The sequence below is a fragment of the Larimichthys crocea genome, chromosome III (assembly GCF_000972845.2).
Source record: "Larimichthys crocea isolate SSNF chromosome III, L_crocea_2.0, whole genome shotgun sequence".
In the NCBI taxonomy this organism is placed as follows: domain Eukaryota; kingdom Metazoa; phylum Chordata; class Actinopteri; family Sciaenidae; genus Larimichthys; species Larimichthys crocea.
Genome location: NC_040013.1, coordinates 38,785,010 through 38,805,434, shown reverse-complemented (window position 1 = coordinate 38,805,434; position 20,425 = coordinate 38,785,010). Strand labels below are relative to the sequence as shown.

At 39.5% G+C, this 20,425-nt stretch overlaps 1 pseudogene; it reads left to right on the top strand.

Annotated features, from left to right (window-relative positions):
• The first annotated feature begins 6,169 nt into the window (after positions 1-6,169).
• The window catches only part of LOC113744339 (dual specificity protein kinase CLK4-like), an 18,961-nt pseudogene continuing 4,705 nt past the window's right edge, over positions 6,170-20,425 (top strand).

Genomic DNA, 20,425 nt, shown 5'->3' with positions numbered 1-20,425 from the left:
TCATTTGTCCTTCTAATGCTTTAAAGAGGACGGACTTTGCAGAGAATGTACCCGTTCACACCCATGAACTCGAAACTGTCTCCAATCCGCTAAAGCACCAGGAGTGAGATGTCTGACTGGAGTCTGGAATCTTTCATGATGACCATCACAGGATCAGCATTATTCCCCCTGTCTTTTTCTCTATATTTCTCTTTTGTTATATTCATTTTTTCTCAGCAGCTGACAAAAAGTAAAACAATCCTGAGGGAACATTTTATGCTTTTTTTTTCTCGTCTCTTCCACCAGCCAGGGAGTCTAACTACTCCATCGTCCACAAGGAAAGAGACGATGTTAGTATTCCTTTCTGCATCCTCCCTCCTTCCTTGTCTCTCTCTCTGTCCTCTGCTTTATTAGCTCTTTAAGTGGACGCCCTGCTCCATTTCATATCTGAATGCCCATGTCTTCGTCATTCCGTCCCTTTCCGTCCTCTCCTCCTTCACTCCATCCTTTTTTCCTTCCTATCTGTCTCTCCCGTTGTCCCTCTCTTTGTCCCAGCTGTCCAGCTCGTCCTTCTCTCTTCTTCCCACTATGCTCACTCTCTCTTTCTCACTCTCTCTCTCCCTCTCTCTCTCTCTCTCTCTCTCCGTTTCCCAGCAGTGTGTGTGCCCCCTTGTTGCCCCCCTCCCCATTTGCCTCATCAATAACCATGCTGTGTGTGTGCGTGAAGGCTGTGCATTAGGAAAATTGGTTCTCTGCGACGCAGCGCTGTTTTACCAAAGTAATCACAGCTGATGGTGAGAGAGAGAGAGAGGGAGAAAGAGAGAGAGATGATCTGGCTCAAATTCTGCTGCTGCTGAAGTATGGTCTGCTGCAGCTCTCTCTCACGCACACACACACACACACACACACACACACACACACACACACACACACACACACTCTTACACACTGTCGCCATGATTCAAGTGGACATAAAAGCGAGAGTGGCTGGTCGGCCCAGTCAACTTTTGAACTCAATTAAAGTATGAAGAACCTCTCTCTCTCTCTCTCTACAGTTAAATTCAATAAGCTTCATTGGCCTGAAGTACAATACAGTATACAGCATATTGCTAAAGCCTTGTTAGTAATCAATATAAGCAATCAAATATTCACAGCTGTCCCGCCTACAGGCTGAAATATACACTAGATATAACTATAGGTTTGCAGACATCTGGACATAACACATATGCAGGCATAAATCTAGCCTTCCAATCTTCTAATTTCGGGCTTTCAACCAGATTTTAGAACCAGGCAGCAGGGATTTGCTTTTCAATTCATTCCAAAGGTGTTGCATAGGTTTGAGGTCAGGACTCTATTTTCCACACCAAATTAAGAGAAATCATTTCTTTAGGATACAGTCTTTCCCTCCCTGTATTTTCTTGTTGTGGTCCCTTCCCTGATTCCTCTCCTCTGCCAATAAACCAAAACAGCTGCAACTGATTTTCTCATCAACGCCAACCTACACTTTATAAAACCCTGGCTCATTTATCCAGGCGTCGCCAGATCACTCAGTCTCTTTTGTGTTACTTCACTACAGCCTGAGTTTTTTTTGTTTACTTGTTTCTTTGCTTGCCAGCAGTAACTTTTTCTCACCTTCCAGGATTACCCTACAGTTTGTTTGCCTGCCTGCCTGCCTGCTGTCTTTATCCATCTACCACCAGCCTTTTCTTATTTGTAATCGGATTCAGCATCCCAGTCTGAACCGGAACATTGCCATTACACTCAGCCACCTTGCCCTCATCTCTGGCCTCCACCCAAAGACTCCTCAGCTTATCCACCTTCCTTTGTCCAACCTCTGTGACATTAAATAAACTCTCTTATTATGGTCTCCACATTTTATTTGATTTTATTTATGGAGAAAATGTTTCTGATTTTTACCTCTCATGTTTCACAACTCTTGCTGAGTTTCACAATCAAAACTGCTGTGAACTGTAACTGCTAATGTTAATTAATTCACTTGGCTGTAAATTTGCTTCCTGGACAGGGTTGTGTTGGTGTTTACAATGGCAGAAGAGGAGGAGGAAGTTTCCAGGCCCTGGATGGGAGGGAAAACTGACAGAGAGTGGAGCCAATGTTGTGGTAGAACTAGGGCCGGAGGAATGAGTAATGTCACCAGGCTTAGCAGCTTCTATGGACACAGCTAATGGCAGAGACGAACAGACTGAAGAGGACGACAGAGGAAGCTAAGGAGAGAAAAGGAGAGAGAGAGAGACCAAGTGAGAAGCCGCCAGACAAGAATAAATCTCTTTTAGTCTTTTAGTTGTTGGTGACAGTTTTATGAAATAAAAGTCTGAAAGAAGACGCTGAGCTGGGCTCCTTGCTGTTGGACTAGTAATGTTAGCGGTCTGCTATGCCCTGTGTTGTTGTACTTGACTAGGTTAATCCTAACAAATGCACATGTACAGATGTTGGTTGTTTGGTATTACAGAAATTCTGGATGCCAAATCCCAAAAACACCAAATCTTTCATACTGTACATATTGCTTTTAAGGTTTTAACAGATCCAAGAGGTTGCACTGAGATGGACTCCCACGGGCAAAAGAAAACCTGGAAGACTAAAAAAAAAAAGATGATTTAGCCAGATGAACATAACCTTGGATTAGGGAAGCATCATGGCCATGGTTAAAAGAAATCACTGGTGACAGTAGGAGGCAAGATGCAATTGCACAACAATCCACCCTTTAGAGGTTTTGTAGTGTTGTAACAATGTGTCTGGCAGACAACCTCTGGTCTTTGTTGGGTAAACAAAAAACATATTTAGTGTGTCAAACTCACAGCGTAATATATATTAATACTATACTGTACGTCTGCCTGATTGAGTGTCTGATAGACTGAATTCTAATCACCGCTGAGAGCTTTCACGTCTGTCTGTCAATACAACTGGACGGCATACTCTTCATTACAAAGTGCTGTGTGTGTGTGTGTGTGTGTGTGTGTGTGTGTGTGTGTGTGTGTGTGTGTGTGCTCTCCACTAAATGAAATCTGTCACCTCCTCTCCTCTTCACTTTGACTGCATGTCTGTAATAAATCACATGCATGGAAATATTGCTAAAATGACCTCACTATCTGCATCTTCTAGAGAAAGCACAAAGTCCTGCAGCAGCACCTTTAAGTGATCGCACATGATAACTACAGTTTGAGTCACTTAAATAGTAAGTGTTTAACGGGTTGGTTAAGTAAAAAACAATCGAACACATCATCCTTTTGTTGGTAGAGCCATTAAAGTGTACATGTTAGCACGTACAGTAAATTGTTGACTTCAAATGTTTTAGTTTTCTTTTGCTTCGTTGCATTGATGAAACATGAATTGTGACAGTAGTGGCTCATATAGCGTTTCTGAAAAACGTGCTGCTTCATATGATACATTTTGACTAATAAAACCACCATCACTTCCCTTATGAGGAAGAAAAACAGAGAAGAGCAAAATCAGGATTTTAATCAATAATGAATTAATTCAGAAATCTGACAAAGAGCAGACTTTGATTATAATAATCACTCTTTCAAAGGAGAAGAACTCTTGTGCTTACGTTGCGGTCAGCATCAAATTTCAGAATCTGAACTATGCCAGTTGTTAAACATAAAGATATTTTTATTTTTAATGTTTAGGATAGAAATACAAGCCTGGGTTGATGGTTGATGTGCGTCAAAGCCACTGTAAAAATTCCATGTCATCTTTTATGTTCTTAAAGTATGCTGCATCCAAACATCTGGCTGTTAAAAAGGCTGTTCATTTAAGTTATAGGCCATGGTGCATACATGTTTCGTAACAAGAGCAAGCCCAGCAGCAAATATTTAATTAAACATTTTCAAATTACTGTGGCTGTCAACCTTCATATCTTAATGTAGCAGAGTAGTGGAATAAATGGTGATATTTTATTGCAAATGTTCCTGTTTTTTGGATAAATAGCATGCCAAATATACGCAACGATCTTAGTCAAGACAAGCTAAAAATGCATAGTGTATCTTTCTGTTCTTTGCTTTCCACTGCCTACTTTTCTGAAAATTATTTGCTATTTATTTATTTTAAACATGATTAGAAATTACTTACTGACAGAAAAAATATTATTTTAGTCCAGTGAGTTTAACAATACTCTGGCTTTAATATATAAAGATAGTTTACAATCTACTAAATGTTCAAAATGCACTCTGATGTTACATGTACATAAAGTTGTTCTCTGCAGTTAAGTGACATGATACTGGCTGTCCAGTACATACTGTTGCAGTCAACCCATCACCTTCAGCTGCTGCCAGGTTGTTTTCGCTCCATTTAAAGAATTAATCTACTCCTAAGTCACACAATACAACAAACTGCTGCACTTTGGGCCACACCCACCACCAACGTCATTGCGTGAACTTTGAGCTTTGGCACCTGATAAAAATCACTGTGAGGCGTCTGGCTGCCTGTCTATGTGCCACATCCCCTGTGGGATTCCAGTTAGCCACGATGTTTTGATGCTAATTTTAGTTTTGCTGTTAAGATTTATCTAGCTGTTGCAGGTTTTAAATCTAAAGATAGTTTGTTTGCATGTTTTATAGTGAAAACATGACCTTTAAATGCAAAAGTTACAGGCTGGTCAGCTGATTTTGTCTAATTTTACACTGAGTCACATCAGCAGAGTGAAAGTTACAACTCTGGTCATTTCTTTCTGACCCAGGGTGAGCATGATCAAACGAAGAATTCCATTAAAACAATTCTCAATATTTTCTAGACAAGAGTGTAAAAGTATTATTTCATTATGTTTCTAAGGCAAAGCATGTAAAGAAAAAAAAACAATAGGCCTAGAATTGAGCTCTGAGGAACACCACCTGTAATTTAATCTGTAACTTTACTTCCTGCCTTTGTTGTGTTTCTTGCCATTTTTGATTAGCTGTTCCTCCTTGATTAGTCTCACCTGTCCGTGATTAATTTCTACCTGTGTCTTGTTGTCCTGTATTTACTTCGGTATTAAGTCTGTGAGCTCAGTTTATTATCATTTTGTTGTTTTTCCACAGGTCAAGTGTGCCAGACATCAAACGTCAAACGTATTGTCCTTTGGAATCCTTGCTTTTTTACTTTTTTCTTTTTTTTTACCCTGGTCTGCCTCGTCACATTGTGTGTTTTGTATTAATAAATAATTTTGGACTGTACTAACTCTGTATCCTGTGGCATTTGCATTTGGATCTTGCGTGAAGTTACCTTGCTTGCACAAATGCAAGAGACTAGCTGGTGTCTAGATAGAAACCCAAGATTTGCAAAACTTGGTACTTGGTTGAGATTAGGCACCAATTTAACTAGGTCAGGTTTAGGTCAAAACAAATCAACGCTGAGTTTTGGCTCAAGGGCCCAAACTTTCTGGCAGACAAAGACAAACTTTGATCTGTGAGAGTGAACTAAAACAACAAAGTTAAACCTGAAACTTACTGAAGATTCAGATGACTACAAGTGACCCGTATCACATTGTTTTCATTGTTATTATATTAAAGAAAAATTATATTATATACAACAACAATGAGCTAATCTTACAGATGTCTGTGTAGCCCTGGCTCATTACAGGTCATGTTTTATGCTATAAAAGTCCTTAAAACCATCAAATCTTGGGATTAAGGAGTGTCCCTTGGTTTAACACACATACCATGTAATCACATTGTCCCCCAGTTTGTTTCTTCCTGGGAGGCTGTTTTGTTCTTTCAGCTGATTATCTCTACTGTCAGTTGACAAACCAAGTGCTAGGCAAAGTGCCCAAAACACAAAGATATATTCCTCCACTGCAAGTGCATGTGTGTTAGCTGAAAATGCCAAACCAATTTTAATTAACACTAAAACAAAACAGCTCAATCTCCAGTTTAACAGGTGCAGATCCAGGTTTTGTATGAACTGCTCTGTGTTTATATATGTCCAAAAATTTAGTATGAAATACGTGATGTGTGCGTATGCTGGGTCATTCATAGAGTACATCACAGAATTTCCTGCATCATCCTACATCAACAGATCCAGATCAGACACAGTACACTATGGTTTCTACTTTGGGACGAAAGAAGAGCCTGTGTTGGGTCATGCCAGGGGTCAAGAGTGGTGCAGCTCCCCGTGTCCCTTTTCACTGCAGCTGGCTGAAGATTTTATTGCTGAGAAGTACAGAGGAATGTTCACGTCTTGGTTTTCTGAGGGACATGACGTTTTATTATACCCTGGACACCATTTCTGTCCTCCCTTGTTTGGCAGTCATGCAGTGTGGCAACAAGTGTTTGTGTTCCCCCCACGGAGAGAGATTAGTCGGAGAAAGCTGAAGAAGAGGAGGGTTACCCAAGAGAAAGACATTACCCAAATAGACCAACAGGGGACCAAAGAGCAGAGAGCCAGAGACGAAGAGAAGTAGAAGAAGTCACAGCTTCAATAACAAAGACAGGTAGGCAGAAAAATCACAAAAATTAACTGATGCTTCATTTTATGCAAAAAGACTAAATCTCTGTCGTTTTTTCAGTATCCTTAGTATGCTCCACAAATTAGCGCTGTACTCAACAGTATCAGTCAGCAGTGTAATTAGTTGTGCATAGTGCTCATTGTTAGAGCTGTGTGGGCTGATCAGTTTCCAGAGCTAAGTGTATTTTAAGCCATATTAGATTAACAGTTAAGTAAAACTGATAGGGCTAAATAACACCCTTCAATTAAAGCAACCCTATCTCCCTCACCTATCTTAGCTATCTGGATTGTGTGAGATCATATCACAATCAAAGTAGGAAACAAAGATGACCAAAGTTTGAAAAGTTTGTCCTACACTTTCGTGGCACAAAACACCTCTCCTCAGTAGAATTAAGCATTTATTATTTGTTGAAACTAGTAAACAGAACAATAAAAAACATTGACAACTATAACAGATACTAAATGACACATGCTGCAGAGAGATGGGACTGTTGCCAGTGCGAGATTTGTAGCAGCACGGATTACAGACTGTGATATAATGTGTAGCATAATGTTTTATAACATCTTGATGTAATGGATACAGGGAAAGGTAGAAGACGATAGAAAATTTACAACACGGTAAATCATCAGGAGAGAAGTCAATCACAAATCAACCGTGAGAGACACAAGAGGTAAAAATTTGATGTTGAGTTTATACACCCGATTGGATGATGCACTTCCGTTTGAATTTTTAGATCAGTTAAACCTATATTGTAGTTTATTAACTTTTCAGGATACATAAATGTGCAGATTTTATAATATTTCAAATGAATAATGATATTTCAAATAAATAATGAAGTGTCTCTACAGCTCTGTGAGTATGTGGTTTGAGTTAAATGCTAATATCAACATACTAACATATTCATAGTCACAATATTAGCAGGTTTAATGTTTACTAGGTTCACCCTCTAACTTTAGGGTGTTAGCATCTTAACACTTAATTCAATTTGAACTAAACTCTAGGTACAGCTGAGGCTGATGGGAATGTCATAGTTTTGCAGGTATTTGGTAAAAATTTACTTAAAAAGAGGAATACCAAAATACTGTTCATCTAGAGGGGAACATGAATGCGTGTGCCCAATTTCATGGCAATCCATCCAATACTTGCAAAGACATGTCACTCAAAACCAAAAATGTATGGTGTTAGGGAAACTTGTATTTGTGATAATCCATCTAGTATGAGATAAGTCAAATGTTTGACTAGCTTGTAATCAAAGTGAAAAGCCAGAGGGCTTGAGTTAGTATAACTCATCCTTTGGGGAACATGAATGTCAGCATCGTTTGATGGCAGTATTTGTTGAGATGTTTGGACTAAAGTAGTGGACACATCAGTATCATACATCCTTAGAGCTATGCTGCTATGACAAATAATTTCACAATTACTTGCTATTTTTTACTTTTCCACTCAAACCGAAACATCACAGGAACAAACACTGATCCCTGAGGGATACCACAAAAAGGCAGAGAGGAATGAGCTCCGTATGTCAGTCTACTTTTTAAAGCATTTGTGTAAATAAGCATGTTTTGGATACATCAAGTCACAGTGGCTGCCTATCGAGCTGTTGAGTGAAACCCTCTACACTCTTGGCAGTGTGGAGTGTTGGACGATCTTAAGTAAGTGACAACGGTCCTGCAGGTTGTCAGCAGAAGTGAGTCGTCCTCAGATATGATTTACAGTTAATCTGAGACGGCTGAGCTGGGCGCATGGGGAAACAGATCCATTCCTGAGAGTGAGAGGAGGGCGAGCCCTGCTCTGGAACGATTCCTTCACAATGTTTGCTATAAAAAGCAAAAGCTCCTTGGCATTACCAGTCATCCAACGCATGTAAATATTACTGTCAAACACAGTAAAAGCACAATGTATAAATAATAATAATAAAAAACATTTAGACAATAATAAGAATTTGATTGGTGAATTTTTCAAAATATTAATTTGTGTAAGGACAATTCTTGCATTTTTTTCCCCTTCTAACTATGGACACTTTCTGTATGTGTCGCTGATGTTTAACATCAGGTAAACTGCAGTAATGGAGAAGGAGGTGGTGAAAAGATGAATTTGAAACAACACAGTCAAACCCCCACCGTGCATGGCATCTCTGCTATTTGTAGAAGGGACAGGGAGGGCTTTTCATTCCACTGGATTTGCGACCACAAAGTATAAGCTTGTGTGCTTGTGCTGTTGTTGAGATGCCAATCATGTATGCAAAATCTGATTTACCTACTAGAATAGAAAGGCACAATTAAGGTAGTATAAGATAAGGTGATTAGACAATTAGATTTTTCTATTACAGCAAGTTAATTTTACTAATGTAAAAAAAGTATTGATATAGTGCATTCCTCTTTCCATGCAGCTCCATTGTTGTACAGAAGCTATTTAAAACACATTGGTAAGACATACTCTTCCACTGGGTGACATGATCTTTCATGGCAATGAACATGATCACTAGTTTATTTTGAGCCAATCCCACATACTCTGCCCTACTACCAGAAAAACTAACCAGAACACCAAAAGCTTAAAACAGTCCCACAAAACTTATTGGTATTTACTCAAATCTGAATACCAATTCAATGGCTAAGGAATTGATTTATTAAATTATTACTATATATGTGTTGTTGTTGTTGTTGTTGTTGTTGTTGTTGTTTAGATATTCAGATTAGGCCAGTGGGCTGGGTTTCACTTTATTGCTAATATTCTCACTTAAAGAACGCATTGCAAAGCTTGTGTTACCTTCAGCCTTTATTCATTCGTGTGTTCTACTAATCTTTCTGTTCTATGTCAGTTATGTGTATATCCGATGACTACACTATTAACCTAATTTCCCCATGGGACCATTATAGTTTCATGTTATCTTCTGGAAGCTGCCTATCTCCATGGGGGGTTGCAACTAAGCCTTTTCCAAAAGGCCAGGGAAAGCCCTGGTTATGACGGACACTGATAGGTCTGTACGTTGGAGGGATGTAACACTATGTATAGCTTTGAAAACAGAGAAGAGATCCACGGGATGAGAAGACAGGCGGAACCTTTGCGCTTGTAGATCAAGGCCTGTGGAGGAAGCACAGTCGAAAATTTCTACCTTTTCAAAGTGTGGAAGAACAGCAGAGGAAGGGTTTTTGACCTCTACTCTTAGGAATTAAGTTCTTCGGGGTGCAGCAAAATCTTGTAAGTTAACACTCTCGCTGTTTAGAACCACTTTACTTGTGCCGCTATGGAACTGCATGGTGTTAACCTTGCTCATCTGTACCTGACTTTGATAGTGAAGAGCTGAGTCTGATAAGCTGAGATATACTAAAGTAGTGACTGCAGAGGCTAAACCAATTTGATATGTCAGGACAAACTTTTTTCTGTTGTCTGTCCATGTTTTATGCTTCCAGCAGCTTTGTTACTTTGTTACAGCTTTACCATGTTGCCAGTGTGGCTACAGTGATGTGAAGTCCACACTCAAGTCTAAGACCCATCTGTCTGTGTATTTCTTCTTCTTATCTGTCCAGTAATAACCAGACCTCCTCCTACGCTGGAGCAGAGAGAGCAAATTGTGGTCACAGTACCCAGTGTGCATGGCAGCACTATGGGCAGGAAGGACAACGATTGTAATTCTTGGAGAGGTGACCTTATTTCAACACGTTTTTGGTCATTTCATTTCTAGTGCAGCTCACACAGAGTCAGTAGGCTACAGTATGTACGATCGTTTTACTCAAGGATGTTTTCTGTTACCCACCTGCTCATTATTCATCTCAGGGTGACAATTCTAAGGAATTTTGGAAATAATGCACTTTATTTAATTTATACTGCAAGGAAATTGTACTAGCGCTTCATCAGAACTAGAGCTTACAGTTTGATTGATTATTACTCTTTATTTAAATAAATAAGAAAAATCTATGAATAAATAAATATTTCTTTAAGATGTCTCTTACTTCAGTGTTTTAGAGGGGTATGTCTGAACATGTCTGAATCTGTGCATCTCAAATGTACTCACCGCTCTTTTTGGTAGACGGTGGTGACCTCAAAACAGAAGCTGACAGAAAGCTGACGGGAAGCTTCAGTCAGCTCACACTCTGCAGCACCTCCCCAGAAATCGGAAACTCGGTACGATTGTCTTTCTCCTGTTTATCCTATTTCTATCAGATTCTGAGTCTGGATGGAGGGTTATTCAGTTTTGTTTTGTTTTTGTTGTTTTTATTAGCATTAAGTTAAACATTTTGATTTAGAATTTGTTAATTTATTAATGTATTTCTTGGACTAAAATAACAGTATGTAGTGTAAAGTGAGTTAACTCTTTGCAAAACACAGAAGAAGTCAAGCAAAAATTGGATTGTTAGAACTTTTGCGTTTACTGTTTGTACTACTTTGGCATTTATCCAAAAGAGGATATTTAAATCCATTGTCACAGTTTGGATGTCAACATTTTACAGGTCATTGGAAAATATATGTTTGGATTTCAGGACATACCATATAGCAATAACTCAGCTGATATTACCATCAAGTTTGCATAATGTACTTTTTACAAGTATAACACCATCAGAGTAGAAAAACAACTTCTAATCAACCCAGTTTCAGGCTTAAATGAACAACGTAAGGTTGACCACACCCACATCTGGGTTAAGCACCGCCCATTCAGAGTACGGATACGGATACAGATCATTTTGAACATATAGAGATACAACTAGTGGTGTTCTTGCTCATTCCTGATCAGCTATAAAACTGGAGCAGCCAAAAATATGGGGCAACATTTTTTGTTGTTTTTCATTGTGAGAGCTTCTTATGTCAGGACAAATGTATTACCTTAAAATGCCACCAGACTCTCCTGTTTATTATATGATTTAATCTGTGAAATTATTTTTGGCTTTTTCTTGAAGCACAAGATGACAGCACTAGGCTTTTCTTGAGCAACCTTTGTTGGTCCCTAGTCTATCCACCATTAGAATTGAAAGTACTTTTTTGTAATAATTAAAGTGACTTGTATCTCTTGTCCATATGTCTTCTTGTCGCCATGTATGTCTTAAAACACAACCACCAACACCTGTGCACCGAAACCTGCCTTAATCCCTTCAACACTCAATTCAGTCTGATGACAACTCACCGCCGCTTGAATCTGCTTTTCTTGGTGACAATGCTGTCAACGCAGGAGGTGATGATGGAGTAAAGAGGAGTCACAAGGGAAAGAGCTGTGAGGACGATGAAGAGGGCCACCTGGTCTATCACACTGGCTTCGTGATGAAAGAAAGATGTACTTGACACCAACCTTTTGTCTTCAGTGTCTTTTCTGTCCTTGTCATAGTGTGAATGTTTTGAGTTTTTAACAAGGCAGCATGAAAGTAACTCCACACTCACAGCACCAGCAACCACCACGTCACCCCATTTAAGGTGTATTTGCTTTTTTAATGCTGACCCCATTAAACTTCTGTTCTTCCCAGATGAGGTGGTACTGACACTCGGAGTAGGAGCCTATGGAAAAGTGGTGGAGTGTATTGACAGAGACAAGTAAGAATGCATGCTGACTGAACCTTGACATTAGCCACCGACCAGAACCTAAAAACAGTTCAACAATCATCAATTCATTTTTGTGGCATTAGTGCGGTTATGTTTTCAGCTGTGCGTCTGTATGTTCAACAGAGGGGAGCATGTAGCTGTGAAGATTGTGAAGAACATTGACTGTTTCCGTGAAATAGCGAGGTCTGAGATCGCAGTGCTGCAGGAGATCAACAGTCTGGATGATGACAACAGATTGTAAGTAGAGATGCAGCAGATCTTAGACCCTAAACCCTGGAGCATGGCTTTGCCTCCTCTAAAAGCACCGATTTAATCTTTTATATTCTTTTTTTTTTTTTACCGATGACTGACTCTCTCCTACCAGCGCCTGTGTGAGGATGATGGACTGGTTCGATCATGAAGGTCACATCTGCATTGTATTTGAGCTGCTCGGCCTCAGCATTTATGAGTTCCTCCGACAGAACAATTTCCTGCCGTTCAGTGTGGAGCAGATCAGACACATGGCTTTTCAGATCTTCAGAGCCGTCTGCTGTGAGTCAAGTGTGTGTTACTACCAGGCCTGCGGTCTCCTGACCTTGTCATTGGAGCATGCAATTTGAGCTTCTCGTAGTCAGTGGGGGGTGTTTTGGGCGAAAGAGCAAACAACAAAATTACTGAGCTGTGAAGTGTAGAGACATCGGCTGATGTTGACCTGTCACTTCAGTTTGATCAATAAACTTTAAATAAAAGTTTTGGATGATATCAGCCAATTGTACATAAGTCCTGCTGCATGACCAAACCCCAAATATTCAACATTTCACAGCAGAAATATCGATATACAAGCATGAGCAAGCAAGTCGTTTTTTAAGGTAAGCAACTGAAAACTCATTATATATGTGTAACATATTAATAAGTTTTCAAGTGACAAGTAAAAATACCATATATATAATATTTAACTTTAAAATGTTTTTTCTTGGTTCAGTTGTGAATATGAAATGAATCATTCTGGAGGTATGTGACTGCTACTGTAAAAAAAAACACACAAAAAACAATCATTTGATTAATAGTGAAACAATCATTAAATAGAAACCATCTGCATGACAAATAAACGTCAAGAAAATCAGTTCATGGAAACACGGTTAACTTTTGTGAACTTCTCTCTTATGCTAATTAGCCTGGGAACCAGACAAATCTGCGTACTCATGTTTTATTTGCTTTGGCAGATGTGTCTGGTCCCCAGAAAATTGTACAGAGGAACACAACTTTATTGGCTGCTGATCATAAACCAAGATTGCTGCTGATGTGGAACTGTTGAATCATCTACAGATGGACAAACGACTGCAGTTAAAGCATTTATTGATAAGAAAGATGTGTTTTTTTACTCTGTTTGCTAGTAATATGTAGTAGGTAGTTGGTAGTAGGTCTATTTATTTTCATCCAGATGCATTTTGGTTTGGGCCTGTTGATAGCACCCATTGGAAATTCAAAAGAGGTCAATTACAACATTGTGAATTTTTCATATCTGTTTTTATGCACATTTATAATTTGCACATAAAAGAAATATCTGAAATTAAAAGTATTTCTTATACTTACTGATAAAAACAAGAATAAGCACACACTGTAAATCATGACACACATCAAACATAAAAGTCTGCTGAAAAAAAATACATGAAAGAAATGTCATATTTCCATCATGTTTTCCACCATTTGAGGGTTGACTGAAGCTCTTTTGACTTCTCATCTCCTTGCCCTCTGTTCTTCTGCAGTGGTTTAATGTTGCCCCACTGCATCAACTGTTTATCTTGATAACCTGATTAAGTCATGTAATATTTTGTCCATTTTTTGGAGATTTGGTTAAAATATGCATTTCTTTTGGATGGAAACGTGGTTTGTGTGTTGAGAAGAAAACACACAATTACAATGTGTGTTTTTGTTTTTACAGTCCTGCATCGTAACAAGCTGACGCACACAGACCTGAAGCCAGAGAACATCCTATTTGTCTGCTCTGACTACAACCTGGAATACAATGATGAGACGGTAAAAGTTTAGTATAAACGAGTGAAAAAAACTAATCAAACTGATCAATATTGCCAAGCAGTGAAGTATGTTTGTGTGTGGGTGTGTGTGTGTGTGTGTGTGTGTGTGTGTGTGGTGTGTTGGTGTGGGTGTAGCAAGGGTGTCAGACGAGGAACCCGTCGGCGTCTGGATGTGAAGGTAGGTGATTGTGGCCCTGCCACCTTTGATCAACCAAACACCATAATCCCTGGTGTCCAACACGTCAACTACCGAGCGCCAGAAGGTCATCTGGTACACATGTAAACTCACACACACAGCTCGCTTACCAATACAGAGGTGTACGAACGATTAAAAAAAATCCAAATGTTTCTATTTTTTGTTTTAACTAATCATGAATGTTTGTTTAGTAGATCTGGGCTGGAACCAGTCGTGGGGGTGACGTTGTGGAGTCTGTTCTTGCGTTCTCATTGAGTTGTATTCTGGGACGTACCTCTCATGTACATATACAGACAGCACCGGCACACATGCATGCACGCCCACATAATAAACAGTAGTAATTAGTTTTTTCCCTTGTTTGCCTGTCTGTTGTTTAGACCCGGACAGTAAAAGGAACATTTGGCAATGATGGAGAAGTCGGGACCGATTCACCCGCCACCTGCTGAAACAGACCAATGTAACCACACATATTATACACATATATGATTAATGCAATGGTGAAACACAGGACGACTACTACTAACTAATACGACTTCAATACAGAAAGCTTAGGGCAAAATCCTTGATTCGGCATTCATATTGCGTTGTATAAAGAGGTCAAGGTGAAAAAAAGGTTTAAAGCAAGAGGTAGCTTAAACATACATTTTCGCCTAGAAATACCATCTTCCGTAAATCCGTAACTTCTCCAGGTTCAGTTAGGAGAAGATCGGGGTTGGCCCACAGGTCCTACAGGATCAGTCGTACCCAGGTAGCCAGGCTAGGACACATCTTTACTTGGTGCAAAACCGCCTTCACGTAGAACTTGTCTTCATCCTGTGCAATTGCACTCTGGAATGCAGGGAATGTCCAGATAATGACCTATTTCATTCCCGTAAAAAAAAACTTAAAAATAATACGCCATGTGAATATTATGAGCTGAGTGTATCAAGATGAAACAGCTGGTGGCGCTTTATTTCCAGACGGGTTCCACTTGGCTAAAAAACCACTTCAGAAGAAGGGATTTCAGATGTCAAGTTAATGAAAGTGTGAAAGAACCCAGTCCAAAACAAGGGAAAACTAGTATTTATCTATTTATATCATTTGAAGGAACATTTCAATAACTGCTCACAGATCTGATGTTTCTGCTGCTGCCATTTTGCATCACTTCATTTGAAACTTGAGTGGTGTTAAGAGTCACAGGCTTCATTTACATCAGAATGTAATTCAGTAAGTCGTTTCCTTTGTAAAACTTTTACTGTTACTTTTAAATTCAAAAGACCAAATGTTATCAACAAAAACAAAACAAAAGAACCATCAGAAAATTCTTCCTGTAAGAGATTTTTTTAATAATAATATTAGAGGATTGTGCACCTGCGGGGAAACAACAAATCGATAACACAGGAGGTGCATTGATGTCCATCAGTTTCGAGGTGATACTGTTTCCTGGCTTATCGCTGAAGCACCACAGGTTATCTCTTAATGTGACTTGAAATTGGATTTCTGGTGGGGGGAAAAAAGGTGTTTCATCTGACCTGATACTAACCTAACAGGTAATAAGCCCAAGTGGTTTGTACTGTGGTCATGTTGGTAAAAGCAGCATATGTAAACAAGAGCCGTCTGAACTGGGATGAGCAGAGCTCATCCGATGAGTACGTCAGGAAACACTGTAGACCTCTAAGGGTAAGTTACACAGTACGCAGATGGGAGCCAATCGCTGCAGTCGTTGTAGAAGGAAGTCACATAACTGTCGGCCAATGTTTCAGAGTATAATGCTGAGGCAGACCGACGAAGAGAAGGCACTCGTCGATCCTGCTTCAGCTGCATGTTGGAGTACTACGTCTGCAGACGGATCACCCTGGAGGATGTCCTGTGCACCCGTTTTCAGCCCGATGAGGGTGCAGAAGCAGCAGTGGCAAGCTCGCTAGCACACACACGCACACAGAGACACGATGCAAAAACTCATCTACCTCAGGTTGCATTTCAGTGTTGGGGGATTACTGTTTAAGTTTGGGTGTTTTGATGTGATGAGTTTCATTTCCTTTACAGTCGCACAGTTTCATGAGAGCAGTCCTGTCTTTTATTATCCACCAAGTACACAATTTGTTAGTAAAAAGCCAAGTGTGGATGTTTTTCCTCATTGATTCTTTGTACTAAGCAATATTACATCAGAGGGTGCGTTGGGACATCATTTATTGGCACGACAGGGATGCAGTTCATGCACAGTATAAATGTTAGCTGACCAAGTCAATGGCTTGGTCGCATCTACTTGTTCTAGAATAAATTTTTGCATTTGATGTTCTCATTCTGTTTCAACAATTTCTACTGCTCACACATTATGGGGTAGTTGTAAGGTGCCCAAAATATATTTAAATCTCAGTAGTAAAATTTCCCAACTTCACAGCAGGATTTAACATGAATTAACATTCAACCACATCAGATCCACCGACGAGCCACGTCTTTATTTTATTTTTAGATTAGTTTTGGAGATGGTGGCATGGGGCCATGAACAGCCAAGATGGTGGCAAGCAAGAGCTTTGGCGGACGGGCGCTTTAGAAAACCTATGGGTGACATCATGGATACGACATCCATGTTTTTATACTGGATTCTAGTGTTTTTTATATCGCTTATTATAACAGTTGTGCGCACAAAAGTCATTACTTTGAGCTGGAAATGTGGCGTCATTGCTTAAGATGTGGTCAGTGAATGGAGTAATCAACAGGGAAGGGTTGATGGGGATATTTGTAAGGGAAGGGTAAAATTTGTTACCTTAAATCACTGCAGTGTCCTCCCACTTAATGTATTTGTCCCATGCACAGCGAGTCTTTTGGTTTGTTTATTATTTTATTATAGGTAGATATTATATATAAAATCAAGTCTTCTGTAAGGTTTTTTTAAGGTTTTGAGGTCATCATCCTGCTGTCCACTGCTGCCTAGATGTCTAACAGAATTACATGACAAATGATGAATCAACCAAAGGTAAATTAGCTCTATTTCTAGCTAAGCGCGTTGGCCTTATGTAGACACTGCAGTGTGTCAGCCTAAAGTAAATCTCGCTCTGACATAGCTGCTTGTTGATACAGCCGACACATAAAGTGGACAATATTATCAAGATTCTAGCAGCCAAGGAAGTTTCCATGACTGAATAGACCACGCAGATGAACAGCAGGCTCGTCTGCTATCTGAGGAGCATCAGTTTAAAGCTACTAAATTACATGGATGTAAATAAACAGTAAAAAACAAAGATGGGGCAAGGCACAAATTAATGTTACGGGTTCCAGCTTGTCTCCTGACCTTTGCTACATGTTATCTATGATCTGTCCTGCTTCAGTTTACTTGGCACAGAAGGCAACAAAAATCTAATGAGGATTAGTTTGAAAAAGAAAAGAAAAGTGTGAACCAAGTATATTATTTATTTTTTCTGGTGGTGACCAACATTCTCTACCTGGTGAATGTGGCTCATTAGTTTTGTTCTCGTGTGGTTATTCCTAAAATGATGCTATATGGTGAAGCCCTGGATATCTTCACTGGGAAGGAGGTGCAGAAGCCACTCAAAAGACAGGAACTTTTTTTTTTGGAAAATATACATTTTCATTTGTAATAGCACAGTTCTTTATATATTTTTTATAATTGGTTACTCTTTACAAGAAGACTTTGTTCTGTCAATTCAGCAACTGAATCTTGACTTTCTGGAAGACAGTGGCCCATGTCAGTTACCAGCCTATAACCCAAGTCCTGAACATACTGGCAAAAAGAGCCCAATCGGAGCCTTGACATCCCCAGTCACATAAAAGTATTCAGTAAAATATGGTTACAATAACTAAAAATATATAAGTAGAAGTCAAAAATAAAATAAAAAATAATAACAAATAGAAGAAGTCATAACAAACTTAAGAAAGTTATATATGCAGCTTGGCTGTAATTTTTTTTTTTTTCTTTCACTATCTTGTGGGTTTTTCCCCAGGATGCACACAGCAGTGTCCTCGTGGCATGTGACACTTACAGTAAGTGTGCATGAAGTGTTCAAAAAGTCATGCACTCGCTGGTTCTACAGTGGGACAGGCCTGAACCCTTGTGGAATTGAGAAACGCATGTCAAACTCTGAAACCGAGCATTGAACTTTTCCTGCCCCTGTTGCCACTGACCTCTGACTCATTTGGTTTAATGGAACTATGGAACAAATTTCTAAATGAATGCTATAACTGTTGTGAGTTCCTACCCACTCACCAGAGAGCTCTGCCTGATGAGAAAACGTGTATAAAAGATATCTCCTATGAGTGATGAAAGAAAACATCTGGTTGTATATAACTTGGATCTTATTTTTTATTTTCAAGGGATCACTTAAAATAATACAATTCATATTGTGGGGAATATAAATGTTTGTACCAAATTTCATAGCAATTAATGAGTGGGCAAAAAGAACAAATGGGCAAATATTTCGGATGACATTTTTTTTTCTTCTCACCATCAGTCAATCCATTAGTTTTATTTTAGCGAAACTACATAAATCACCTTGTGGTGGCACTAAAAGTCGGGCATCACAGAGTAATAGAATTTAATGAATGACTGCACAAAATGTCAAGGCAATCTAGTGTTGATTTTCAGTCGGACGACGATAAAAACGCCAGCTGGACCAACATTGCAATCCACAGAGCCACACACTACATGACTAAAAAAGCCACAAAAAAAAATCAGAATTTCCCTTGAATCCCACGATATCTCTTATTGTTTACTGCCAACATATTTTGCAGATTCATTAGTATATCAATTAGTCCAAAACTAAAAAGAGTAAAAGAAAGGAAGAGAAAGTTTTGACTTTAAAACTTTATTAGTTGTCAGGTCTTGATTAGGATTAGGAAATGGCTCAAATCGTGCCGAGTCCCATGTCGTGCAGTAAGGTAACAGATTGATCTGCTACAGATATGTGATATAGTGAATTATAATCAGCGTACCATATACTAATTCTTTAATTTTGGCTTACAGACGTTGTATCATAAGTCACGCTGGGTATTGATCAAGTCCCGTTGATGGGGTACAGGTCAGTGCAAAAATGTTGCATAAAACACAAATTCATAAATCAATTTAAAGTTAGGTTAAGTTGGCTAGTACCTACAAATTCACATTGTTGCTCAGTCTCATTCAAATTCTCAAATTTAAATTCAGAGCAAAGATATTTAACTTGTGAGGGAAAACCAAAGACGTTGCACACTGTCATGGTCCAGTAATTGTTTTCTTGGTCAAAATTTACCATCTAGTATCAGTTTAGCTTAAAATTTGGACATGAATGTTTTAGCTTTTCGGAAAAAAAGAGTGAGCATGAAGAACGTTACTCTTACAAGTTTGTTACATTTGTCCCTTTTTTGCAATAGTTCTACAACCACATGTCTAGAATATGAAATTGATGATAAACTTGGTCTAGCCATGTTTTTGTTTCCTCTGTTTCTTTCGTTTCCCGGTTTCTTTCACAAGTTGGTGTGGCAGATAATGGTACAACTTGTCATGTCAATAATTGGCAGCAACAGTGAAGGATTGAGGGTATCTCCAGTAGGGGCACTAGCTTGAGCCAGCACAGGTAGCGGGTCACATCTTTCGGTGACACCTGGGGTCCACCAACAACGGCTTGCAGGAAACATGGCTGCTAACTGGAGTCGCACCTCCTTTTGCCAGAAGGCATACACCAGAGGGTTAATCAGAGAGTTGGACAGTCCCAAGAGCCACAGATAATTCTCCAACACGTCGGTGAGTTTACAGCTTTTACACAGGAGTTGCACTATGCACGTCACAAAGAAGGGCACCAGAGAGCCAAGAAGCAACCCACAAGCACTGCCACTGTCCTCAGGGCTTGACGTGACTCCAGTAGCTCCTCAACTGCTGATGCTGATGATTCTGCTCGTGTTGTTGATGGCCATGGTGGTCAGCCGTCCTGGAACCGGCTTGCCTCACTTGGCAGATCTGCTTCTGGTGGCTGCAGGCGATCTTCAGGATGTCCAGGTAGATGAAAATAAACACAGAGAGCACTGGGAAGAAGCATGCACTGAATAACACGACATATCCCACCTGCTGAATGACGGAAAAAAAGGCACAGAAGCCGTCGTAGTGATCCGTCGGCAGCTGCCCGCACCATGACTGAGGGACAGAAGACATTGGTTATTTGCCATTTCTTTTTCCTATTGCCATGACATGACAGCTAGTAACACTCTTGGACTGTCAAGAAAACAGTCCTCAAAAATAGCACTAGTCCCTTAACATGCATATGCCCTGGTGGCCACTAGAATTGTATTTGGTAAAACTATTAT